The sequence below is a fragment of the Elephas maximus genome, chromosome 4 (assembly GCF_024166365.1).
Source record: "Elephas maximus indicus isolate mEleMax1 chromosome 4, mEleMax1 primary haplotype, whole genome shotgun sequence".
Lineage (NCBI taxonomy): Eukaryota > Metazoa > Chordata > Mammalia > Proboscidea > Elephantidae > Elephas > Elephas maximus.
The window spans coordinates 189,248,432-189,274,804 of record NC_064822.1 but is presented as its reverse complement, the minus strand read 5'-3'; the positions used below and the strand labels follow the sequence as shown (position 1 = coordinate 189,274,804).

General features: G+C 55.1%; 1 protein-coding gene across 1 annotated transcript in view; it reads right to left on the bottom strand.

The window, feature by feature from the left end:
• Nucleotides 1-25,293, bottom strand: part of PRR5 (proline rich 5) — an 81,065-nt gene extending 55,772 nt beyond the window's left edge. Inside the window, exon 1 of the mRNA XM_049884628.1 lies at nucleotides 25,209-25,293. The gene's annotated coding sequence lies outside the window, so the exon portion shown is untranslated. The remainder of the gene's footprint in view (nucleotides 1-25,208) is intronic.
• Between the last annotated feature and the right edge of the window lie 1,080 nt (nucleotides 25,294-26,373).

The window sequence follows — 26,373 nt, the reverse complement described above, 5'->3', positions numbered from 1 at the left end:
ATGGCAGCTTCACAGACACATCCAAACTCCCTGAGGGCCCGAGTTACTGGGCTGAGGGCTGGGGACCGTGGTTTCGGGGAACATCTAGCTCAACTGGTATAACATAGTTTATAAGATACTCCACTGGTTCCATCCTGACTAGAGCAAGGGAGAACAAAGAAAACCAAAGACACAAGGGAAAGATTAGTCCAAAGGACTATGGGACCACAACAGCCATAGCCTCCACCAGACTGAGTCCAGCACAACTAGATGGTGCCTGGCTACCACCACCACCAGGCTCTGACAGGGATCACAATAGAGGGTCCTGGACAGAGCTGGAAAAAAATGTAGAACAAAATTCAAGCTCACAAAAAAAGACCAGACTTACTGGTCTAACAGAGACTAGAGAAACCCCGAGAATATGGCCCCCGGACACCCCTTTAACTTGTTAGTGAAGTCACTCCTGAAGTTCACCCTTCAACCAAAGATTGGGCAGGCCTTTAAAACAGTAACACACGTAGTCCAATCATGTCAAAAACCAAACCAAACCCAGTGCCATCGAGTCGATTCCGACTCGTAGTGACCCTAGAAGACAGAGTAGAACTGCCCCATAGAGCTTCCAAGGAGAGCCTGGTGGATTTGAACTGCTGACCCTTTGGTTAGCAGCCGTAGCACTTAACCTCTACACCACCAGGGTTTCCTCCAATCATGTATACAAGGCTAACTGAGCACCAGCCCAAAAGGAAAGATGAGAAGGCAGGAGGGGACAGGAAAGCCGGACGAATGGGAACGGGCAACCCAAGGTCACGAAGGGGAGAATGCTGACACGTCACGGGGTTGGCAACAAATGTCACAAAACAATACGTGTATTAATTGTTTAATGAGAAACTAATTTGCTCTGAAAACTTTCACCTAAAGTGCGCGCGCACACGCGCGCACACACACACAGAGCGTGGCTGCTTCTTGACGTAGGGCCTCAGCTCTCTCAGAGGAGTTGATGGAAGCCATTTCCCTCTCCCGACAAATGCATCCTCACATCCAGGAATCGTGCAGACAATTTTGGGGGCTCCCAGATCCTGAGCAACTGCTCCAGGGACTCGGGGACCCCGGCTTAGAGGCTCTGGTCTGCGGTGATGGGGGCCTGCGTTTCATTCGCACAGTACTGTGTATTATTTCTCCTCGCTGGGCTGTTGTCAGACGGGGAGCAGCAGAAGGCTCAAATTTCTCCTCCCTTTCTGGGCTGAAAGTGGGTCTGTTCTGTGCAGAGCAGAGCCGAGGAAGCACTTTTTTACGCATCACTTCACGCCTTTTCCAAAAGGCCTGCGAAGAGTTAGGAATTGCTGTACCCAGTCAGGAATTCAGACCCAATACAGTAGATGGGAAACAGTGGTATCGAAACTTGGCCTGTGTTCTTGACTCCATAAATAAAACCCAAAGAGCCCAGCGTGGGGGTGGTCTCCGGTTGTTTGGACTCTGCCAAGTCCAAGGCTTAGCTCGTGGTGGAGGCGCGTTCACCAGGATGGAATTCCACGGATCTTCCGCCCACTTCTGCAACCAGGAAATCGGTATCTTCGAAGGAACTGATCTCACGGTCCCAAGAACAGGGTTCAAAGTCCCTGGGGCGGGGGGTGCGCCACGTGGGGAGAGGTGGGGCTGGGGCAGTCCTGCCAATAAACAGCTGGGCATGCTCTATCTCTTCCGAAGCTGTTGGGGGAGGAGGGGGCAGCTGCTGAGGTTCACAGGAGAGGCTGGAGGGGTGTCTCCCCACGGGGCCAGGAAGAGCCAGCTCCAAGTGAGCCTGGGTCCAAAGGCCAGGGCCAAGGCAGTACCGAGGGCCCGCTCTGTGCCTGCCTGGCATGGCCCCTCCACCATGAGCCTGCCAGTGGGTGGCTTCACCCCCATGCCACCAACACGGAAGCTGAGGTCCCACATTCCCTAGTCATCTTCAGGGTCATGGCCGGTGGGAGGCAGGGCTGGGGGTGTCACTGGTGTCCCCACTCCAGTCCTGGGCTCCCTGTAGATGGAGTATACATGTCCTTTTGGAGGCAGTCGGGACCTGCTCCCCACCCCAGTCCCTGCCATGGTGGTACACAGGTCGTAGCCTGGCCTCCAGCCTGCCCAGCCGTCTCGGCCAGCAGCCTCTTCGGACTCAGGACTCCTCCGCCTCCCCCCACCTCCTGGCCGCCAGGACATCCACTCGGACCCCCAGTGTGACCCTGGGGCTCCCTGCTCAGAGGCCCTCTGGCTGTGGAGGAACTCAAAAGTCAAGCCTGGCATCTGAGACCCTCCTCCACGACCCCACCCAGCCCACCACAAGGAAAATGTCTGCTCCCCAGACATCCTGCCTCCTTCCCACGTCCAGGCCTTCATCCTAGGATGCTCTTCGCTTTCCTCCAACTGTTTGTTTTTCTTCCAGTAATGATGATGATGATGATAAAAGGCAGTAGAGTGTCCTGATTCAGAGAATGGGCTGTGCCCCCAGACCGCCTGGGTTGGAATTGTGGCTCCATCTCTTAGTAGCTGCTGACCTTGGGCTGATCGAAGGTTGCTGGTGACACAGACGATTTGCACTCAACTGCTAACCTAAAGGTTGGCTCTTAGAACCCACCCAGTGGTGCTGCAGAAGAAAGGCCTGGCAATCTGCTTCTGAAAGGTCGCAGCGTTGAAAACCCTGTGAGGCAGTTCTACTCTGAACACGTGGGGTCACCGTGAGTTGGAACAGACTTGATGGCAATTTTTTTTTTTTTGGTTTAAGCTGTTACATCGGTTTAACTGTGCCTCAGTTTCCTCACCTGTGAGATGAGGATAACCATGATAACACCTTCCTTCCAGGGGTGATCTCAGGCTTTAAATGTGTTAGTAAGTGTGGGGTCACCGAGCTATCTGGCACATGGAAGGCACTCAGTCAGCATCGGCTCTGATCACAAGCTAGCCAGCTACTCCCCGAGGCCCCTCCAGCTCCACGTGGACCGTATTCACAGCTGAGGGGGCAATCCTCCCCGGGCATCAGGATTCCATGGGTCTCCAGCAGCCCACCTCCCCCAGCCCACCTCCCCAACCTCCTTATGTTAACGGGTCTTAGGACGGTGCCTCCTTGTCCAAAGCTGGCCCCTGCACGCAGAGGTTCATGGTGAGTGCCCAGGAGACCCGTCGTCCACTCGACGCAAGGTTGGCCTTTCTGGATGTCTGTGCCCTGCTCTCCAAGGCCAGGCCTCCCCTCTCATTGGGGCTCTGTCCACTCAGTCAGCCTCTCCTATGTCCTCCTGGTCAGCTGGTCACCTCTTCCTTCTTCTTGACACCTGCAGCTGCCCTGGCCCCCTCCTCCTCCTCTGGCCCCAGGGCTCACATCTCAGCTCCTTTCCTAAGTGCGCTTCTCCGTCCTGGCCTCCTCATCACACCATCCCCACATATCCACTCTGCTCTGTCCGCTGGACCACACCACTACCTTCAGCCAGCGCCCCCGCCCTGCTCCCCCTGAGAACAGAACTTCTGCAAAAAGCTCTTGTCTCCTGAGGCCATGTGACGGCTCTGCCCAGCCACAGCACCACCTACTGTGCCACACCCAGGGTGAAGTCCCAGCCGGCACTGTGCCCAGGCTGTGGCAGCCTCTGATGCTGCCAGTCCTGCTCCCTGAAGCCTGGCTCCCTCAGCCTCCGGGACCCCACTGTTCTGGGCTTCCTTCCCACCTCCTGGCCGACCCTTGCCAGACACCTTGCTGGCTCTTACACCCCATCCCAGATCTCTGCCTGTTAAGGGGTCCCAGGGCCCCATCTTCAGTTTTCTGTGGCCTTATTGACTGACCAGGCCAGGCTGGGGGCCATCCATGTCCCTGGGGTGTCTTTGTCTGTCTGCCAAAACCAGAGCTGCAAAGACGGGCCCTCAGGAGTCAGGAGAGTGGGAGCATACTTTTGGGGGAGCAACAGGGATGGGACCAGGGTGTGGCAAGTGATGCATCAAGGATGTAAATTGAGGGGCACCTGCTCTTGGGGTGCCTCACTTGTCTCATTCTGGGTCCTGGGAACAAGTGTGGGACATTGGAAAAGGTCTGGGCTTTGGTGTCGGGAAGAGCTGTTTAGAATTCTGCCTTCATCACCGTGTCACGGTGTGGGCCCAACAAAGCCTGAGGCCTGGGTCCCCTTGTATCTACAACAGCTGCTCCAGCCTCCCAGCAGCGCTCAAGCCCGGCTCTGCTGGGGTTGTAGGTACGGCTGCACGACCTCCTTCAAAGTCAGGAGAGGTCACCGTCCTACTTGGCAATTCTGAAATCTAAACGGTTTTTCCGGGGCTTGTCTGCCGCAAAAAATGACCTGAGCTGAAGAAAGACTATTTATGGCCTTTGTTTTTCCCACTTGGTGTAAATCTTCTGGTTTCATTGCCTGTGGCTATGCGGGTGCCATCCTGACCCCGCGGGGGGCAGTGTGTGTCATTGTAACAGACCCCATGTTATCATTCTAACATACAACACAAACCAAAACCAAAATCAAACCAGTTGCTGCCGGGTCGATTTCAACTCACGGCGACTCCATGTGTGTTAGGGCAGAACGTGGCTCTGTAAGGTCTTCCATGGCTGAGTTTTTGGAAAGAGATCACCAGGCTTTTCTTCTGAGGTGCCTCTGGGTGGACTCAAAGCTCCAACCTTTCAGTTAGCAGCCCAGCGTGTTAATCATTTGCACCACACAGGGAATCCAAAATCCAATTCAGAATCCCAAAAACACATCAGGCTGGTGAGAGCCCGAGGCTGCCAGGCACAGTAATCCTAAGATGCTCTCGAGGACCATGCCCACAAGCCAACCCTTCCTAGATTCCCACAGATGAAGTCCTGCTGCAGATAAAACCCATGATCTCAAATTACAAAACACACAAGGAAACGGGCCACCAAGGGGAAGGGAGAGCCAACACTACAAATATTTGGCTGAAACTCCCAGGAGCTTCCATGCCCACGTACCAGGACTCCCCGGATTCTCACAGATGAAGCCTTGCTGCAGATAAACTCATGATCTCAAATTAAAAAACACACAATGAAACAGACTACCATGAGAGAAAGAGAGGGCAAACTCTACAAATATCTGGATGAGATTCCCAAGAACTTTAGCCAAGAACAAATGGAAAGAAACTATAACATTAATTTGCCTCATGTAATTAAAGATATAAAAGAAGGAATCAAAAAACACAATATAACAAGATACTAGAAAAATAAGTTGTTTACAGGTTGTTGTTGTTGTTTGGTGCCTTTGAGTCGGTTCCGACTCCTAGCGACCCTATGCACAATAGAATGAAACACTGCCCGGTCCTGCGCCATCCTTACAATCGTTGCTATGCTTGAGCTCATTGTTGCAGCCACTGTGTCCATCCACCTCATTGAGGGCCTTCCTCTTTTCCGCTGACCCTGTACTCTGCCAAGGATGATGTCCTTCTCCAGGGACTGATCCCTCCTGACAACTTCTCCAAAGTATGTAAGATGCAGTCTCGCCATCCTTGCCACTAGGGAGCATTCTAGCCGCACTTCTTCTAAGACAGATTCATTCGTTCTTTTGGCAGTCCATGGTATATTCAATATTCTTCGCCAACACCACAATTCAAAGGCGTTAACTCTTCTTCTTTGGTCTTCCTTATTCATTGTCCAGCTTTCACATGCATATGAGGTGATTCGAAATACCATGGCTTGGGTCAGGCGCACCTTAGTCCTCAGGGTGACATCTTTGCTCTTCAACACTTTAAAGAGGTCCTTTGCAGCAGATTTGCCCAATGCAATGTGTCTTTTGATTTCTTGACTGCTGCTTCCATGGCTGTTGATTGTGGATCCAAGTAAAATGAAATCCTTGACAACTTCAATCTTTTCTCCATTTATTATGATGTTGCTCATTGGTCCAGTTGTGAGGATTTTTGTTTTCTTTATGTTGAGGTGTAATCCATACTGAAGGCTGTGGTCTTTGATCTTCATTAGTAAGTGCTTCAAGTCCTCTTCATTTTCAGCAAGCAAGGTTGTGTCATCTGCATAACGCAGGTTGTTAATGAATCTTCCTCCAGTCTTGATGCCCAGTTCTTCTTCATGTAGTCCAGCTTCTCGGATTATTTGCTCAGCATACAGGTTAAATAGGTGTGGTGAAAGAATACAACCCTGATGCACACCTTTCCTGACTTTAAACCAATCAGTATCCCCTTGTTCTGTCCGAACAACTGCCTCTTGATCTATGTAAAGGCTCCTCATGAGCACAATTAAGTGTTCTGGAATTCCCATTCTTCACAATGTTATCCATAATTTGCCATGATCCACACAGTCGAATGCCTTTGCATAGTCAAAAAAACACAGGTAAACATCCTTCTGGTATTCTCTGCTTTCAGCCAGGATCCATCTGACATCAGCAATGATATCCCTGGTTCCACGTCCTCTTTTGAAACTGGCCTGAATTTCTGGCAGTTCCCTGTCTATACACTGCTGCAGCCATTTTTGAATGATCTTCAGCAAAATTTTGCTTGCGTGTGATATTAATGATTTTGTTCTGTAATTTCCACATTTGGTTGGATCACCTTTCTTGGGAATAGGCATAAATATGGATCTCTTCCAGTCAGCTGGCCAGGAAGCTGTCTTCCATATTTCTTGGCATAGACGAGTGAGCACCTCCAGCGCTGCATTTGTTTGTTGAAACATCTCAATTGATATTCCATCATTTTCTGGAGCCTTGTTTTTTGCCAATGCCTTCAGAGCAGCTTGGACTTCTTCCTTCGGTACCATCAGTTCCTGATCACATGCCACCTCTTGAAATGGTTGAACATCGACTAATTCTTTTTGGTATAACGACTCTGTATATTCCTTCCATTGTCTTTTGATGCTTCCTGCATCTGATATTTTCCCCATAGAATCCTTCACAGTTGCAACTCGAGGCTTGAATTTTTGCTTCAGTTTTTTCAGCTTGAGAAATGCCGAGTGTGTCCTTCCCTTTTGGTTTTCCATCTCTAGCTCTTTGCACATGTCATTATAATACTTTACTTTTTCTTCTTGAGCCACCCTTTGAAATCTTCTGTTCAGTTCTTTTACTTCATTAATTCTTCCTTTTGCTTTAGTTGCTCGACGCTCAAGAGCAAGTTTCAGAGTCTCCTCTGACATCCATCTTGGTCTTTTCTTTCCTTCCTGTCTTTTCAATGACCTCTTGCTTTCTTCATGGATGATGTCCTTGACGTCATTCCACAACTCGTCTGGTCTTCGGTCACTAGTGTTCAGTGCGTCAAATCTATTCTTCAGATGGTCTCTAAATTCAGGTGGGATGTACTCAAGGTCATATTTTGGCTCTCGTGGACTTGCTCTGATTTTCTTCAGTTTCAGCTTGCACTGGCATATGAGCAATTGATGGTCTGTTCCACAGTCGGCCCCTGGCCTTGCTCTGACTGATGATATTGAGCTTTTCCATCATCTGTTTCCACAGATGTAGTCAATTTGATTTCTGTGTGTTCCATCTGGAGAGGTCCACGTGTACAGTCGCTGTTTATGTTGGTGAAAGAAGGTATTTGCAATGAAGAAGTTGTTGGAATTACAAAATTCTATCATTCGACCTCTGGCATTGTTTCTATCCCCAAGGCCATATTTTCCAACTTACTGATCCTTCTTCATTTCCAACTTCACATTCCAATAGCCAGTAATTATCAATGCATCTTGATTGCATGTTCGATCAATTTCAGACTGTAGCAGCTGAAAAAAATCTTCTATTTCTTCATCTTTCACTGAAAAGCATTAGCCAGTGAAAACCTTATGAACATCAGCGGAATAAGTGCTTACAGGGGAGCCAGTAATTGAGAAGCCAGTCTAGGTACCTATCTAGGTATGAAAGGGGACTGAACCTGGGAGAAAAAGACAATCATTCATTTTTTTTTTAAAAATTTGTTTTGTTTTTCTTGTTGTTTAGAATATAAACACCAGAAACATACATCAATTCAAGTTTCTACATGTACAATTCAGTGACTCTGAGTACAGTCTTCAAGTTGTGCAACCATTCTCACCCTCCTTTTCTGAATTGTTCCTCCCCCATTAACCTAAATTCACTGCCCCCCTAAGCTTCCTATCTAACCTTTTAAGTTGCTTTTGTCGATTTGATCCCATACAGATAGATCTCTAAAGAACATAATGTATAAGGCAGACATTCTTTACTAGTTAAGCTAAACTATTGTTGGGTTTAAAGAAGACTTCAGGGGATATTTTTGGTTTAAGGTTTAGAGGTTGTCTCAGGGCAATAGTCTTGGGGGTTCATCCAGCCTCCATGACTCCATAAAGTCTGCATTCCGTGAGCATTTGAAATTCTGTTCTGTATTTCCCCCCTTTTGATCAGAATTCTTCTACACAATCTTTGGTCAGAATGTTCAGTAATGGTAGCTGGGCACCAGTTCTTCTCGTCTCATGGCAAAAGGGCCATTGGAGACTCATGAGTTCTCAGTGCTTATCTTCCTGCTGTTCTCCACTAGTGCTCAGCAGAGTCTGTGTGAAAGTCTCTACCAACTGAGGTGTGTGCCGGGGTGTCCTGTTCAGGAGAGTGTCAGAGTCCCAAGCCCATTCCTGGCTTGGCGACTGTGAAAACATCCGGCTCTGCACAGAATAGATCCACTTTCAGCCCAGAAAGGGAGGAGAAATTTGAGCCTTCTGCTGCTTCCCATCTGACAACAGCCCAGCGGGGAGAAATAATACTCACAGAGCATTGTGCGAATGAAATGCAGGCCCCCATCACCCTAGACCAGAGTCTTCAAGCTGGGGTCCCGGAGTCCCCTGGCGGAGTTGTTTGGGATCTAGGGACCCTTAAAATTGTCTACTTGATTCCTGAATGTGAGGGTGCTTTTTGCTGGGAGAGAGGATGTGGCCTGACAGCTTCTCTGAGGACTGGGGCCCTGCCTCAAAAAGCCACGCTCTTTCCATTTCTAATTGGTACCCAAAGATTTAGCATGGGGGAGGGAGATATTATTTTTGTAGTTAGGTACACACGCTCTACTAGAGATGGAAGTAAAATCGTCCGGAACTTTCAGGGTACCACATGACACCTCAAAGTCATCTAAAGGTCATGGAGCCTTAATTGGCCAACCCCTTTGCAAGTCCCTGGAGATGTCCCCCGCCACGACAGCGAAGAGAGCCTGAGGACTCTGCTCCTTGTATCAAGCCAGACCAGAGGAACACTGAGTCTACGGCTCTGTGTCCCGGAGCCCAGGGTGCAGACAGGGGTCCCCAGCCCCTGATCACCCTCAAGCCCACTTCCAGGTGGCTCTTCTGGGTGTGGGTCCTGCTTGAATCCCCTCATTTAGACCTTCTCAGTAGTTCTGTTTCTGTCTAACCCAGGCCTGGGCTCTTTCTCTCGTGGTTACTGGAGTGTGGGCAGCTTGGGGTGGGGCCGAGGGGAGAAGTCTCTGCCAGGTGCCGGCGGTGGTGGCGGCTGTCTTGATGACAATCTGTGCGGCTCCCCTGGCACCGGCGCAGCCCTCAGGGATTTCCCCAGACTTGAGGGGCAGGTGACAGGAAGGGGTTCTCTGGGGCTCTGCCAAAGGTATGGGACAAGAGGGCAGCATGTGGCTGGAAGCTCCCAGCCCCTCGCGGGGAACGGGGAAGCAGCCTCCCTGAGTCCTCAGGAGCAAATGAAGGCAGAAGCCAACTTCCCTGGAGGAGGCGCTGTCCTTGGAGGTCTGCCCAGCTTCCTCTGCAGCCTTCACTTGGCCCAGACCCTCCCCCAGGTGGCTGAGTCCCAGCCACAAAGGACCAAGTGGCTGTCCCCAAACCCAGCTGGCCTGGTCACACCTGCTGGCCTTTGTCCTGCTGGAACGCCCCTCCTGGAGGCCCTTGCTCCCGTGCTTCTATCAAATTTTCTGCTTCTTCAGGGTCCAGCCCAGCCTCCTCCAGGAAGCCTTCCTGACCCTCCCCCTCAAGGCCACTGTCAGGTGACTCCGGGGGCTTCCTCAGCCCGAAGGTACCCTTCACCAGTGACCACTCTATGTCATCAAGGTCTGCTCAGGTCTCTGCCCTCCAACCCAATCTGAACCCTCAAGTTCGGGGGCATGTCTGCCTTGCCTCTGTGTCTCCACCAACCCCCCAGCTGAGCTGAAGTCTGTGGTCAGCAGCCTGAAGCAGAGGCTTGCTGTGCCCATTTTTCAGATGGGGAAGCTAAGGCCTCAGTTGCAGATCGGATGGTGTTCTCCTTCAAAAACCTATGGTGAAGTCATAACCCTTGTACATGTGAACATGACCTTGTTTGGGAATAGGGTCTTTGCAGATGCTATTGGTTAACACAAGGTCATGCTGGGGGAGGGTGGGTTCTGATCCTATATAACTAACGTCCTTATAAAAGAAGAGAAGAGACTCAGGCAGGGAGACAGAGGACGGACGCCATGTGATGCTACAGGCACAAGCCGAGTAACGCCTGGAGCCGGGAGAGAAGCAGAGCCTCAGGAGTCAACAGGGCCCTGATTTGGACTCCAGAATGGTGAGACGACATAGAAGCCACCCGCTATTGTGGTCTCCCCAGGAGACTGCAGCCCTCGGGGCAGTGTGGCCTGAGCTACAATGAAGACTCACACCCGGCCTTCTCCTGTCACCCAGGACTGTCCCCACTCTGCAGTCAAGGCCCCGTGCCCACAGGAGCCAGGCTGTTGGGAGGTGAACGAGAGAGTCCTCCCTGGGGTAGCCGCAGGACACGGAGCAACGCCAGTTCTCATGCTCATCCCTGAGGGCCCCTGTCCCCACAGTCAGTGTGAGCCCCAGTCTGCCCAAATGCAAAGGAAGGAGGGGAAGAGAGGAATGGGTAGATGCTACATCTCATAGCATCTCAATCAGAAATACTCCTGTTAAGAGACAGGAACGAGCACTGGGTTTCTCTAGCCCTCTTGCCTTTCTCAAGCTCTCTCCTGGCTCCAGCCTTGTGCGCTGCCTGGAACTTAGAAAGCGTAACTCAAACATGGGTTGGAAAAGGGGAAGGCTAGACGTGCATGTGGTGGGGGCAGGGCTCATGGAGAAGACTGGTGGGTGAGGTCACCAGGAATAGGGTTTTGCAGGATAAATAAGGGTTGGCCAACCAGATCAGGATTAGGGGAAGGTCATCCCAGGCAGAGGGGAGGGCAAGCATGTGGACAGGAACTGGGATGGTTGGCAAGGTCATCAAGTTCTGGCTTCCAGCCCCTTTAAGCCATTGTCAGTGCTACAGTTGAAGGATAGGACTCAACTGCCCAGGCCACCCACTACAGTGGGCATACTCCACAGGAGGCCTAGGGGGCTCCAGAAAGTTCTGCAGAGTGAGAGCCGTCTCTTTCCTTACTGGCTCAGGTAGTCAGAATCTCGCCAGCACTCGGCACACACCCCCCAGTGGGCGCTGTGACCATCTGCATAGCATTCCTGACTGGGGTGGGCTTCCGAAGCCCCCTCACCAAGGAAACCAGGGCTGTGGGGGATACTGCAACCCGCCCAAGGCCATGGGCACTTTCCTTCCTTTTCATTCAACAGATACCACTTGAGAACCTAGTAGAGCCAGGCCCTGAGCTAAGTGCTGGATTGGAGCCTGATCAGACCTTGGCCAACTCTGTTACTCTGCGCGGCCTCTGCATCGTTGTCCGGCCTTCATAGCCGCTCAGTGAGGAAGGTGGAATGGGGGAGTCTCCATTTTACCCATGGACAGACAAACCCCCAGACTGGGCACAGCCCTCCTCTGCCCAGGGCCCTGCCCACCTTCTCTGGCCCTAGGGCACAAGCTGCCAGCCTTGCTTGTCCAGCTGAAAACCCATGGGGGGCACGGAGCCTTCCTTCCCCTCTCCTGGAAGGAGGATGGGGGCCCTGGCTGGGGTCTTGGAGGGTCCCCTCTTCTCCCTCCTGCCCTCCTGGGCACCCACTGCCTAGAAGGCCCTGTAGTGGCCCCTGTATTGTCACATGCAGGAGGAGGGCAGTCCTCTGAGCTGGGTGATAGGAACACCTCCCCCACCCCCACACACCCTGCCTGGGCCACGGCCTACAGCCCGGACAGGCCCTCTGGCCTTCGGGGCTGACAGACCACGGTGAAGGCCGTCAGCACGGAGTCCTTTTCCCTTTCTTGGGTTGATTCTTTTCATCTCTAGAAAAAGCAGAGGACACCTCACCACCACTGTCCACACCCGCTCTGTGACTCAGTGGACAGACAAGTTCCCCTGCCCACCTCCACCGCTCAGACCTTGGCCAGGCCCCTGGCGCCTTCCTATCTGCAGGGACACTCTTGCTCCAGCTGCTGGGGCGTGAGCTGAGACGGGTTCCTCTCATTTGTCTTAAACATCTGTGGACCTGATGCGCCATCCCAGAGAGCCACTGCTACACGCCTTCAGGTCTGAGCCACACTCCGGGGCTATGTCTGCGATGATCCCCTTTGGCTGATGCTGGGCGGTCTGTCGGGCTGCTCTTGTGCAATCAAGCTCACTTCCTATTTCTGTGGGTTCTCTTCCTTGGAAACCTGCCCCAAGATGGCTCCTGTCCTATCTCCACCCCCACTGTCCTCAGCAACACTCCACCCACAGAAAGCAGGAAAAACAGATCCTTATAATTGGGACTCCAGTCGATGGCGTGACAGCTGTGAACTTGGTCTCGTTTGGTCTGTGACGTCACATTCAAACCCCTACTTTACAAGTGACAAAATGGGCACCCTGGGGGGGTCGGCAACTAGCAAGGGCTGCAGTTTAGCCATTCAAAGTTGGGCCCTGAGGATAGACAGACTGGACTTGAAGCGCAGCTCCGTTGCTCACCCCGGCCTGGTCTCAGTTGCCCGTTCTGTAGAATGGGGACACAGCAGAGCCTGCCTCAGAGGGCGAGGGTAAGGCCTGCAGGGGCTCCTCAGAGCCCCCTGTGAGACCCACACAGCATGAGAGCCCTGGAGCTCAGCAGCTGTTTATCTCCAGACAGGCCAGGAAGGGGCTGGATCACAGCCCACCTCTGATCGCAGGGATCGGGCCCAGTCCCTCCAAGCAAAGCCGCCCTGAGGTCTCCAGCCAGACTGGAGGCACCAGCCCCAGCACCTCCCATCCTAGTAAAGCCATCCTTCAGCACATGCCACCTTCACAAGCCCTCAGACCTCCTCTGGGCTTCCTCAGCCTGGCTTCCCTCTGTGACAGCTCTGGTCACAGCACGGGTCACTGTGTCCAGTTAGCCTCCCCTGTCAGACTGAGCCCTGATCACACCATGAGTCACTGTGTCTGGTCAGCCTCCCCCATCAGACTGGGCCCCGATCACACTGTGGGTCACTGTGTGTGTCCAGTCTGCCTCCCCCACCAGACTGAGCCCTGATCACACCATGGGTCACTGTATGTGTCCAGTCTGCCTCTCCCATCAGACTGAGCCTTGATGACACTGTGGGTCACCATCTGCGTCTGGGTCTGCCTCCCCCATCAGACTGAGCATCCCAGAGGGCAGGGGCTGTGTCTTGATGACAATTATCTCCAGAGGCTTAGCATAGCGCTATCAATACACATTCAAGTCACTGAATGAACTCTAGAAAATTTGGAAAACACAAAAGTGCTAGAAGCAGAAACCAGCCACGCAGAGGATGTCCCTTTCCCCATCTCAGTGCATGTCCTTCCAGGGTTCATCTCTGCCTGGCTGGGAGGCGAGTTGGGCGCCGCTATCGGCATCCCAGCGGCACAGCCTGCCGCCTGCCCGCTTCCCTCGCAGGTGAATGCTGGGCCGTGGACAGGTCGCAGAATGGAAAGGGTCACACTGCTGCAGGGGCAGGGCTTAGAGCGGGAGCCCAGCCCTCCACCCCAGGTTCTGCCCCCCAGCAGTCTCTCCGGGCCCCAGAATCCTCTTCTCCCTTATCCAGCTGAGTGTGTGTGGCCTTTGAAGGCCAGGAAGACAGAGGCCACCTGCAGAGTCATTTCACAGAAGCACAGCGGGTGTACCACTCAGACCACAGGAAACAGCAGACTCCTGTCCATTTCACCAGCCAGTCGACTCCAACTCCTGGTGAGCCCCTGAGTGCTGGAGTAGAACTGTGCTCCATGGGGTTTTCAGCGGCTGATTTTTCAGAAGTGGACCACCAGGCCTGTCTTCTGAGGCACCTCTTGGGTGGACTCCAACCTCCAGCCTTTCAGTTAGCAGTTCATGTGTTAACCGTTTGTACCATCCAGGGACTTTGTCCCTTTAACACGTGCTCCTGGCCGTCTGCCACTCACTCACTCTGCCAGCCCCCAGCTGGGCCCAGGGACCCAGAGACATCAAACCGAGCCCGCCCTTGGGGGTCCCCAGGCTGCAGGAAGCAGCCCCTGGAATGCAGCATTTCTGGGGTGAGAGGGCATGTTGAGAGGGGCCGGCTGCCCTGCCTGGGATAGAGATGGGCAGCCAGGAGGGCTTCCTGGAGGAGGGTGCCTTCCAGCAGGGGCTTGAAGAACCAGAAGAAGCCCACCAGGTGAAGAAGGGGAGGAAAGGTATTCCAGGTGTGTGGGCAGGCAACGAGGGGCAGTAACAGGGCCCCTGGTCCAGACCTGGGGGTCAGAGATGACCCTAGTGACCCAGGGGGGCCTGGCTCCCTCTCACGGCTGCAGGCAGCTTGAGCAGTTCCAGGGACCAGAGCGTCCCATCAGGAAATCTAAGCACCTTAGAAAAAACTCCCACTTGAACTGCGTGCCCCTGGCTCTGCTTGTTCCCTGGAAGAGCCAGCCTCAAGGCCTGCAGGACTGTCTGGAAATCCGAGCACGTCCCAAAGGCCTCCCGGGTGTGAGCGTGTGCTAGAGACCAAGGACACAGATGAGACCCTCGCTCACGCTCCACGGGAATGCAGTTACCCCAACTCAGAATCACGACCGAGGCTCAGAGAGGCAGCACCACCCACCCAAGGTCACACAGCAGGTAAGTGGATGTAGGCCCCCAGCATGTCCTCAATGATCTGCACTCACTCCCCTACCACAGGGAAGCTCCCCAGAGCAGGGCCAGCCAGTGGGGCCCGGAAGGCGCCTGGCCCGTGGAGAGAATGCCCGGAACGTGTGTTATGAATGAATGAACAAAAGAATGAACAAAGAGTCTGCGATCCACGCAGCAGTCGGAAGAAGCCATCTGCTACTGTTTTTTGTTGTTGCTGTTACTCTGAAGACCAAAATCACAAACCCAGAGTCAGAGCACTGTGTCACCTCAGTGTGGGCATCCTGGCCTCATCAGGGCCAGGACCGAGTCGGCTCAGTGGGGCAGGGGCGTGGGGTCTGGGCCAGACAGACCAGGCCCAGTCTCTGCTCAGCACTGCAGAGCTGTGAAACCCACCCGTGGTGCTGCCCCTCTGGCCCCATTGCTACACAGAGGCTCGCGGAATCTACCTAGTTGGAGGCAGGCCCTGCAGGGTGGGGTCCCAGCCTACCGCCCATGCTCTGCCTTGTGGCTTTGGCCAAGGGCAAGGCCTGCGCTCTCCTGGGCCTCCCTCCTCGAGAGACCTGCTGTGAGCTCTGAACCTGCCCAGCTGGAGCTGCCTGGACACCCTGGTCTGTGGGCAGCTGGATGGTTTACCTATTCGGTGGATGGTTTACCTATTCTGAGACCTCCACGTGGTCAAAGGGCAGAGGGGCCAGGAGGCCCGGGCTCCCATGACTCAGCAGAACTCAGCAGGGCTGCAGGCCCCAGTGGCCTGCCCCCCGATTGCGCCCTGTGTGGGGAAGCCCAGCTGCTGGCATTTCTGGTAAATACTTTATCCCTGCTCAGGGAGCAGCCCCAGGAAGGTGCCTGCAGCCTGCAAACCATCAGAGCACCCCTTCCTGCCCAGACTGGAGGAGGGGGTCCAGTGGCAGGGCGGGTGGACGGGAGCCAGCTCAGGTCCATCCTGTGGTCTCCGCTCAGCTGAGCCAAGGCTGCCTGAGCCTGTCCACACCGCACTCAGCTGGTTCCATCTCCTCTCTACCCTGCCTGGAGCACCAGCCCCACCCCCCGCCCTTTGCCTACTCAAGTCCCTGCTGGTCCTGTGCCTCCTCCTGTAGGAAGGCTTCCTGGCTCTGCCTCTTCCCTCTGTGTGATCTTGGGCAGGCCCAGCACTCTCCAAGCCTAGCTCTAAAATAGGGCCAATAATTCCCACTCAGGGGTCGTGGGCGTAAGGGAGGGTCTCCCACACCTCACCCCCCGGAGGCTCGTTCTATCTGGGGGAACCGCACATCAGAAGCCAGATCAATAAAAATACTGTCATAGATAAAGGGGCACATACGGCCTGGTTCCTCCTTGCAGGGACCCACAGTTTAGCTGAGAGGAAGAAAAAAGAGAGACCATTTGCTGTCGGGTTGGTTCCAGCTCATGGCAGCCCCATGTGTGTAGAGTAGGACTGGCTCGTAGGGTTTTGAAGGCTGTGAGCTTTTGGAAGCAGATTGCCAGGCATTTCTCCTGAGGCACCTCTGGGTGGGTTCGAATCACCAACCTTTCGGTTAGCAGCTGAGTGCCTAACTGTTTGCACCACCCAGGCTCCTAGCTGGGAAGATAGGACCTAAATAATACCACCAGTAATTACTATCGCAGCACCGGTGACCATAATGACTGTCACGTTTCAAGCCCCTCCCTGCCTCGTACCTTGATTACTGCTCCCAGCACCCTGTGACATGGGGGTGAGCCCCCTGTCTTACAGCAGTGCAGGAGCAGGGCCCTGCCCGAGGACACACAGCTTGCCCAGAGCTGACCGGCTGTCCTGTTGAATCTTTGGGGCACACCCACCCTCGGGAACAGTCCCAGGGGGCAGTGAGGGACGCAAGAAGGCCAGAGGAGAGGTCGAGCTGCAATGTAGCTGCAACAGAGGCTTCAGCAGACCCCCAAGGGGTGCTCCAGATCAGGGTACGGCCCTGCCAGCTTGTCTGGAGTTGGGCCTTCATGCCCCCATGCAGATCCAGCTCTGCTGTCCCTGGGAAGGGGTGAGACATGAACAAGGTGGCTTCAGCTGAGGGCAAGTCCCGTGAGAGACTCAGCCAAGAGCTGTCTCCCACCCACCCTCCTTGCAGCTGGGAAAAGAGGGCCTCGGCCACCCACCCACTGTGGTCAGTGTGACCCCAGATTGGCTAGATGTCCTGGGAGGCAGCCTGGGGTGGCAGGAGGGAGCACTGGACTCTGAGTCATACAGATCTGAGTTCAAACGCTACCTGGGCCCGATACACAGGGCTTGAGGGATAAGCACTGCACCCCTTCTAGTTGCATCTGTCCCTCAAGGCTGAGGACCCCTCCCTCCTCCTAACCTGGCTGTGAGGGTCAGACCCAGGGTTTTCAGTATGCTGCCTGGGCCTATGGGACGATGCTATCTAGAGCCGCGCCTGTCACCAGGGTCGCTAGTGCCCTCTGCTGCCCCAAATGCCCCTGAGGGTGGGCCGTCTACTCCCCCAATCTGCTCTGCTCTGTTGGTTAGAAAGGTCTTCCTGACACTGGTCCCTAGCACCCCCCTTCCAGGGTCTGGTTTTGCCTCCTGGGGCCCAGGATGCGGCTGTTCCCCGTGGCTCAGGAGATCTGGAGCTGTATCAGCACCCCCCCTCCACCCCCAACAAATACCAGGCCAGACACCACCATCTGGGATCTTCCTGTCCTCACAGGCACCATGGTAAGCCTCACTGAAGAATCTAAAAAGCAGCCGTTTCTGCGGCCACAGCGGCCACCCCCAGGATGGTTCCACAGTGTAGCTTTTCAGCTGGGCCCTTGTGGGTGGCCAGGCCCTGCTCCCCGAGGTGTCAGCACTGCTGCACACGCCGGGTGCTCCTGACAGTCTCAACAGAATCTTCCCTCCACTTTGACAACCCTTCTCTCCCATGCGCTGTGGCTGTGGAGTCGACTCCAACTCATAATGGCCCCATACATGTCAGAGTAGGAGAACTGTGCTCCATAGGGTTTGCAATGGCTGATTTTTTGGGAAGTAGATTGCCAGGCTTTTCTTCCAAGGCACCTCTGGATGGACTCGAACCTCCAGCCTTCCGGTTAGCAGCCGCCGGCATTCTCCCAGGGACTCTCCCAGACCCACAGAAGGGGCAACATCTTACACATACACCCCGATCTCCAGAAGAGCTAAAGTGGTTACTCGCTGCACCCAACTTCAAAACAGCCGTCAGTTGCACTCCTCTACCACAGAACCCTGAAAATGAATTCTTAAACCTCACACCTGGGGCTGGGAGGGCTGATACCCAGTGCTGGTGCAGGGACAGCAGAATGGGCCCTCGGCAATGACTGCAGAGAGGGCGCGGGGAAGGGCCTGACGTGTGCCAACACAAGGATCGACTTGGTTACATGGAAAACGTTTTATGTATCAGGAAACCCTATGGGGCAGCTCCACTCCGTCCTGTAGGGTCCCTATGAGTCAGAATCGACTCAACAGCACACAACGACAATAACGATTATTACTTCACATCTTTACCTTACTCCCTGGCCTGGAAGCTAAGCAGGGCCGAGATAAAAATTCCCATTTTATAGGTGAGAAAACTGAGGCCCAGAGGGAAACCCTCCACACGCAAAGGGGTTGGTGTAAGTGGTGAAATCAGAATGAGGACCTGAAGGAGAGTTTTCTGGTGTTGGATGGGGGCTGCTCCTCGGGGTGTCACGCAGGTTCGTTCTGCTGGAAAAGCTGCTTTTGAACACAAAGAAGGCTTTTAACCGGTCCAGTGGGCGGTTAAATTTTTAGAATCTTCTAGAAAACAAGCAGGGCTTCCCCAGGGGATGGGGTCCCAGGAGCTCGCATCCTGGGGGTCAGAAGAGCCCATGGTAATGATGCTCGGTGGAGCGCCTCCTTGGGGATGTGTGTGAGGGCTGAAGTGTGCAGAGCTCGTGTCAGGGAGTCCTGGGTTCAACTCTCAGCCCTGCCCCTGGCTGCTTGTGTCTCTGGGCAGCCGCTGATTCTCTCTGAGCCTCAGTCTGCCCATCTGTAATGTGCGGGTGGCCATGACCACCTCCTAGGCTGGCTCGGGGGATGAAGTAAGAAGGCGACTAAAAACAAAATAAACCAGTTGTTGGCAAATTGATTGTGACTCATGGCGACCCCGTGTGTGCAGAGTAGGACTGCCCCACAGGGCTTTCCAGGAGGTGACCTTTCGGAAGCAGATCACCTGACATTTCATCTGAGGCCCCTCTGGCTGGGTTTGAACCATCAACCTTTTAGTTAGTATGTTGTTGTTAGGTGCCATCACGTTGCTTCCGACTCACAGCGACCCCACGTACAGCAGAATGAAACACTGCCTGGATTAGCGACACCTTCACAATTGTAATGTTCGGGCCCCCTGTTGCAGCTACTACGTCAGTGCATCTCATTGAGGGTCTTCCTTTCTTTGCTGACCCCCTACTTTACCAAGCATGAAGTCCTCCTCCAGGGACTGATCCCTCCTGATAACATGTCCAAAGTATGTGTGATGAAGTCTCGCCACCCTTGTTTCTAAGGAGCATTTTCGCTGTACTTCTTCCAAGATAGATTTGTTCTTTGTTCTGGCAGTCCATGGTATATTCGATATTCTTTGCCAACACTATAATTGAAAAGCGTCAATTCTTTGGTCTTCCTTATTCATCGTCCAGCTTTCACATGCATATGAAGGGACTGAAAAGACCATGGCTTGAGTCAGACCCACACTTAGCCCTCACAGTGACATCTTTAGCACCTATTCGTACCATTCATGGACAGCCCAAGACAGTCCCTAGCGAGGTCCTTGTACAGGCTCTGGCACACAACGTGTGCTCACAGCGTAGCAGTCCCCACCCTTCCAGAGGTAAGCCCGAGCCTTGGAGTCAGAACCAAGGAGAGCAACATTCCTTGCACTGAAGAGAACTACGACCTTTTCTCTATAATTTTTTAAAGTTGGCCCGGCCCTGCCCCCTCCCCACTGGCCCCAGCATGTAGTCAGTAATAATGAACTCCAGCTCTGTCCCACTCCTCTGGGGCGGGATATGCATGGGTACAGGGGAGGGCTTCCCCGTGCCAGACACTGAGCGGGCACTGGGCACGTCTCATGTCCTGTGGCCATCTCGGCCAACCCAGGAGGTGGATACAAACACCAGACACTGAGCAGGCACTGGACACGTCTCATGTCCTGTGGTCATCTCGGCCAACCCAGGAGGTGGGTACAAACACCAGACACTGAGCAGGCACTGGACACGTCTCATGTCCTGTGGTCATCTCGGCCAACCCAGGAGGTGGATACAAACACCAGACACTGAGTGGGCAATGGACACTCTCATGTCCTGTGGTCATCTCGGCCATCCCAGGAGGTGGGTACGAACACCAGCATTATAACAACACCAATAGTAAAACGAGTGCTAATGCCAAGACCGCCTTACCACAAGAACATGTCACTGCAACACCACACCACTGTATGATCACACTACTATGTGACCACAGCACTCTGTGACCACACCACTATGTGACCACAGCACTATGCGACCACACCACTATGTGACCACAGCACTCGGTGACCACAATACTATGTGACCACAGCACTATGTGACCACAGCACTCTGTGACCACAATACTATGTGACCACAGCACTATGCGACCACACCACTATGTGACCACAGCACTCTGTGACCACAATACTATGTGACCACAGCACTATGCGATGACAGCACTAGGTGACCACAGCACCAGGCGACCACAGCCATACGTGACTACAGCACTATGCAACCGCAGCGCTACGTGACCGCGGCACTAGGTGACCACGGCACTAGGCGACCACAGCACTAGGCGACCACCGCACTAGGCGACCACATTACTACGTGACCACAGCAGTACGCGACCACAGCACTACATGACCACAGCATTAGGTGACCACAGCACTAGGCAACCACGGCACTAGGCGACCACGGCACTATGTGACCATGGCACTAGGCGACCGTGGCACTCTGCGACCATGGCACTAGGTGACCACGGCACTACATGATCACAGCACTACGCAGGCACAGCACTAGGCGACCACAGCACTAGGCGACCACTGCACTAGGCGACCACAGCACTATGCAACCACGGCACTCGGCGACCACGGCACTCAGCGACCACGGCACTAGGTGACCACGGCACTAGGTGACCACCGCACTAGGCGACCACGGCACTAGGCTACTATGGCACTCTGCGACCATGGCACTAGGGGACCACGGCACTATGCAACCACGGCACTATGTGACCACCGCACTAGGTGACCACCGCACTAGGCGACCACAGCACTACGCGACCACAGCACTACATGACCACAGCCCAGGGCGACCACGGCCCAGGGCGACCACGGCACTGGGCGACCACGGCACTACGCGACCATGGCACTAGGTGACCACGGCACTATGCGACCATGGCACTAGGCGACCACGGCACTAGGCGACCACGGCACTATGTGGCCACAGCATTACGTGACCACATCATTATATGGCCTCAGGAGTACAGGACCATGTTGCCAGAAGGCTAGGTCACCAAAAGACCATGTCTTTAGCAGACCGTTTCACTGTAAGACCACATTACCCCGAGAGTATAAGACCACGTCACTGCTCGGCCACCTCACTACAAGATGAGAAGACCAAGCCGCCACAAGACCCCATCAGTATATCACCAGGTTACTGCAAGACTGTGTCACTACATGGCTGATCGGATAGCTACAACACTGCGTCACTACAAGACTGCGTCTCTACAATAGCACGCCACTGCAAGAGCTACAGCCAACACTCGGCCAGCACTGTGCTGAGGACCTTACATGAAGTCCCTTATCCTCACGACAGCCCTACGAGGCAGGTGTTGCAATTATTACCGCGTCATAGATGAAGGAGCCCTGGTGGCACAGTGGTTAAGCGTTTGGCTGCTAACTGAGAGGTCGGCAGTTCAAACTCGAAAGTTGTTCTGTGGGAGAAAGATGTGGCAGCCTGCTTCTGTAAAGACTAAAACCAAAAAAAGAAGCAAACCTGTTGCCATGGAGTCGATTCTGACTCATAATGACCCTATAGGACAGGGTGGAACTGCCCCACAGGGTTTACAATGAGCAGCTGGTGGATTTGAACCGCCAACATTTTGCTCCTGGAAAGATTATAGCCTTGCAATCCCTATGGGGCAGTTCTACTGTTCTGTAGGGTTGCTATCAGTTGGAATTGACTCCACGGCAACCAGTTTTTGGTTTTTATATGAAGAAACTGAGGCAGAAAGAAGTTATGTAACTTGCCCAAGGTCACAGAGATGATGAGTGGTGGGGCCAGGACTCGAATCCAGGCAGCCTGGCCCCAGCACCCATGCTTTTAATCACCTAAACTGTGTATTCCAACTGACACTGTGACAATGAGAGAGCTGAAACTCACAGAGGTTAGGCAGCTTTCCCACCGTCACACAGCAACGAATTGGTGCTGCTGGGATTTAAAGCCAGGCAGGCCTGACTCTCAGTCTTGATCTTTGCATCCCCTCCCCGGCTCTCACTAGGTCCGCCTCCGCGGTCACCAAGAGCTGAGGGTCTGAGGGCGGAGGCCAAGTCCCACAGGCAGCCCCAGCAGCCAGCAGCTCCTCGGAGACCTAGGGTTTCCTAAGTCACCAAGAAGTGTGCTCATGCAGACTTCAAAGACCCCGCCAGAGCAGGTGCTCCCCCGCCTCGATAAGATTCCGAGACATGAAAGTGGGATGTGGTTAAAAGATAGAAAGAGGGCCGTATTGTCACCAGGAAGTCACTTCCTTGTTCCACTTAACAGTATCTTTGTAACAGCCCAAGGTTCTGATTCACAGTTCCTGGTGCTAACCTGGAGGGAGGCTGGATCCTGTCGGGGCGGGTTCGGCGGCCACCTTGGGCCTGAAGGTGACACCCTCACCCTGCTATCTGACCCAGGGATATCTGATCTGACCCAGGGATCTCTGACAGCTTCACTGCCTACAGCACCGCCCCCTTCCTGTGTGGGTCTCTGTCTTGCTGGACTACAGCCCTGAGAAGGCCTGTGTGAATGAGTGAGGGAGCGAATGACTTTCTCACTCCGTCTATGGGAGTCTCAGAACACCTCAGAGGCCTCAGAAGACTATTCACTCACGTCCACGAGCCCCCACAACTCGGGCACCCAGAGTATGTCCCAAGACTTCTTCGTTCTTCTCCCTGCTCACCCCTCCCGGGTTCCTGCTCCCAACCTTCATGGGAGACACAGGGTGTCATCCCCAGAGCCTGCTTTGACCAAGAAAACTTAGCCCCTAAACTAGGAAGGAGCCCTGGTGGTACTGTGGTTAAGAGCTCAGCTGTTAACCAAAAGGCTGGCAGTTCGAATCCACCAGCCGCTCCTTGGACACCCCACGGGGCAGTTCTACTCTGTTCTCTAGGGTCACTATGAGTCAGACTTGCCTTGACAGCAACTGGTTTTCTTTTTTTTTAGCTAGGAAAGCTGTCTAACGTCTCTGAGCCCATGAGATGCGCTGACGCTCCCCAGACAATTGTGCTCTGTCAGGAGGGGCTCAGGTACATCCCAGCCCTTTGAAGCCATCAGAAACGAAAAATCCATCAGCCAAGCTGCATAGACTGTGTTCCCTGCAGATGAGGTGTTAACTCAGCCGAGGCACAATAAAAGCACTGGCCATTCTCAGGGTCGGGCGACTGCGTGGTCAGGTACTGCACTCGCCACTGGCTGGGTCCTCCCGGCTTCCGGTCTCCAGATGAGGCATTAAGTCAGCCGAGACACAACAAAAGCATTGGCCGTTCTCATGCTCGGGCAGCTGCGTGGTCAGGTACTGCACTCACTGGGTCCTCCCGGATTCCGGTCTCCAGATGACCAGAAAGAGGCCCAGAGAGGTGAAGTAACTGCTCAGGGTCACACAGCCAGGCAGCGGTAGACCTGGGGTGCTGCTCCAGGTCTGCCTGACTCCAAGTACCTCCTACCCTCTGAGACTCATAATTTAAACAAAGGGCTCAGAATCTGAGGCTCCTCGGCAGGAAGGCCCTTTGGGAGGGCCTACCCTCCTCAACAGGTGGGAAACTCACACTGAGATGACCGGTGGCTTGCCAAAGGACACCGTGGCCACTTGCTGTGGCCCCTAGGATGGGCCCCTCTTCGGTCCACCCACTACCTGATGGCCAATAGGAGCTATTCAACCTTGTCCCAGCCATCCAGTGCCATCACCCTGGGGGGCTCACACCCAGTGTGAGCCACCGTGGCAGGGCCTGCTAAAATGCAGATTCCTGGTGCTCCACACCAGCGACTGGGACTGGGGCCCAGTATTCAGCATTTTGTCAAGCACCCTATTAAAGGCAGATGCAGGTAGTCCGGAACCCCACTCCGGGAGTCCCTAGTGGACCCTTCCAGCACAGGATTCCCAGGCTGGGCCCAAGCAGGAGTCTGAGACACACCCCCGTCCTCCAGAGCCTGGAATAATCACAGGCCTTCCTGCGGGATCCCTGGGAACCGGGCCTGGCCCAGCACCGCACAGCCACCCTCTCAACCAAAAGCCCCACGCAGAACCATACAGATGTCACTGTTGCCCCTGACACAGCAGAGGAAATGGAGGCCGCCGAGGAAGTGGTCTGGTGAGCAGGGTTGAGGCCACACCCGTGACCCCAGCCAGGGCCCCTCCCCACCTAGGCTCTGCTGGGGCAGAATCTTAGAAAGTGTCTGCACCTTGCCTGCTCACCGTGGCTCGGGACGTGTCCTAAAGAAGGAGCTGATCTTGCCAGAGCCTCAGACCCTGATCAGGCAGATCTGCTCAGTGCCCCCACCTGCCAAGGGACGTGGGGGTCCCCGGGCTTTGATAGCGGGGCCCCCAAAGTGCTCTGGTCCTGGGGCCTCTGCCTTCCCTCCGCCTGCAGGAAGGTGGCTGGAGGCCCAGGCCAGAGGCCAGAGGGGGGCCCTGAGCCAGGACTGGACTCCAAAAGCGGGGGCGCCCCCTCCCTAGACCATCTTTGCCGGCCTATTAAAAGGGGGGCCAGGGAGAGGGAGGACAAGGAGGGGGCGGCGCCTGGGGAGGAGATCGGGAGATCAGGCGGCCGGACAGGGGACTGGACAAGAGAGACCCACCCACAGACATGGAGAGAAACTCAGAGACGCAGGAAAGGGGGCGGGGCGGGGGACGAGGGGAGACCGGGAGAGGATGAGCTCGGGGCCCGGGAGGTCGGGTGGGAGGAGCGGGACCCCACCGTCTGCCCGGGCGATCGCGCCCGGGCGGCGCCCCACCCCATCACCCCATGTCCCCGCACTCGGCGCGACACACACACACACGCGCACACACACACGCGCGCACACACACACGCACACGCGCACACACACGCGCGCCACGCCGCCGCCGCCCCGGGCCACCGCCTTCCGCAGGAGCGCGCGTGAGGCCCCCCTCTCCCCAGGGTCTCCGGACCCCGTCGCCGCCGCTCACCTTGGTCCCCGCGCCGCCACCGCTGCCACCACGCAGAGCCGGAGCCCGAGCCCGGGGCCGGGAGGGGGAGGGCCCGAGCAGACCCCGCCCCTGGCCCCGCCCCGGCCCGCCCGGCCCGCGGGGACAGGCGCGGTGCGGTGACCTCGGCCGGCACGCCCACCGGCCCGGCCGCACCCTGCGCTCCCGCGGCGCGGCGCCGGGCAAGGACCCCGCCGTCACCTCGGAGCCGGGCGGCGCGGGGTGCAGAGCGGAGACCCTACGGTCCCGTCTCCCGGGCCAGGACGCTGCGCAGCTGTGGGCGGTGCCGGCCACCGCGCGGGCCAGCGACGAGGCCGTCCCCCCTCGGCCGGCTTCCAAGGCCTCTTTGGGCGCCCCCTCCCGGGGGCCGGGCCTGTGCGGGGCGCCAGGATCCGGGAGGAGAGATCTGACGGGCCCCACTCAGTCCCTGCCCTGGGGCGTAGAGTCTGCGGGTGGGGCGGGGTGGGGTGGGTGGCACAGGGCGGAGTAGGGTGGGGGTGGGGAGGCGGAGGGATGGGGTACGTGGCCAGGGCTGTGGTTCTCCAGGTGTCTACCTCCCGCTCCATCAGTCTCACCAGGGAACTTGTGAGAAATGCAAATTCTTGGGTCCCACTCTAGACCTAATGGAAAAGAGGCTGGGGCCTAGGTATTTGGGTTTTAGCCAGCTCTCTGGGTGGTTCTGACACTATGCAAAGCTTGAAAATTACTGCCTTGGTGGAAACATCTGGAACCCAAGTCTGGCACCCTACATCCAACACTTCATGTCCAGCACCCAAGCCCAGCATCCCCATCCAACACCCCATATCCAACACCCACATCAACACCTGGTTCTAGCACCCCACACTCAGCACCCACCCAATCCATACATCCTACACCCACATCCAACACTCACACCCAGCACCCCCAGCCAGTGCCCCAGGTCAAACACCAACATCCAACACCCCATGTCCAACACCTACATCAACACCCAGCACCCCCACCCAATCCCTACATCCAACACCCACATCCAGCACTGACATGGGGCACCCACATCCAGCACCCCACATCCAGCACCCATGTCCTCTGTGTCTAAAGGGTTTCTTTCCAAGCTCACCTCATTTAAACACCTGGCCTTGCTAATGTTGTATGTGGTGGTGTTTGGGCCAAT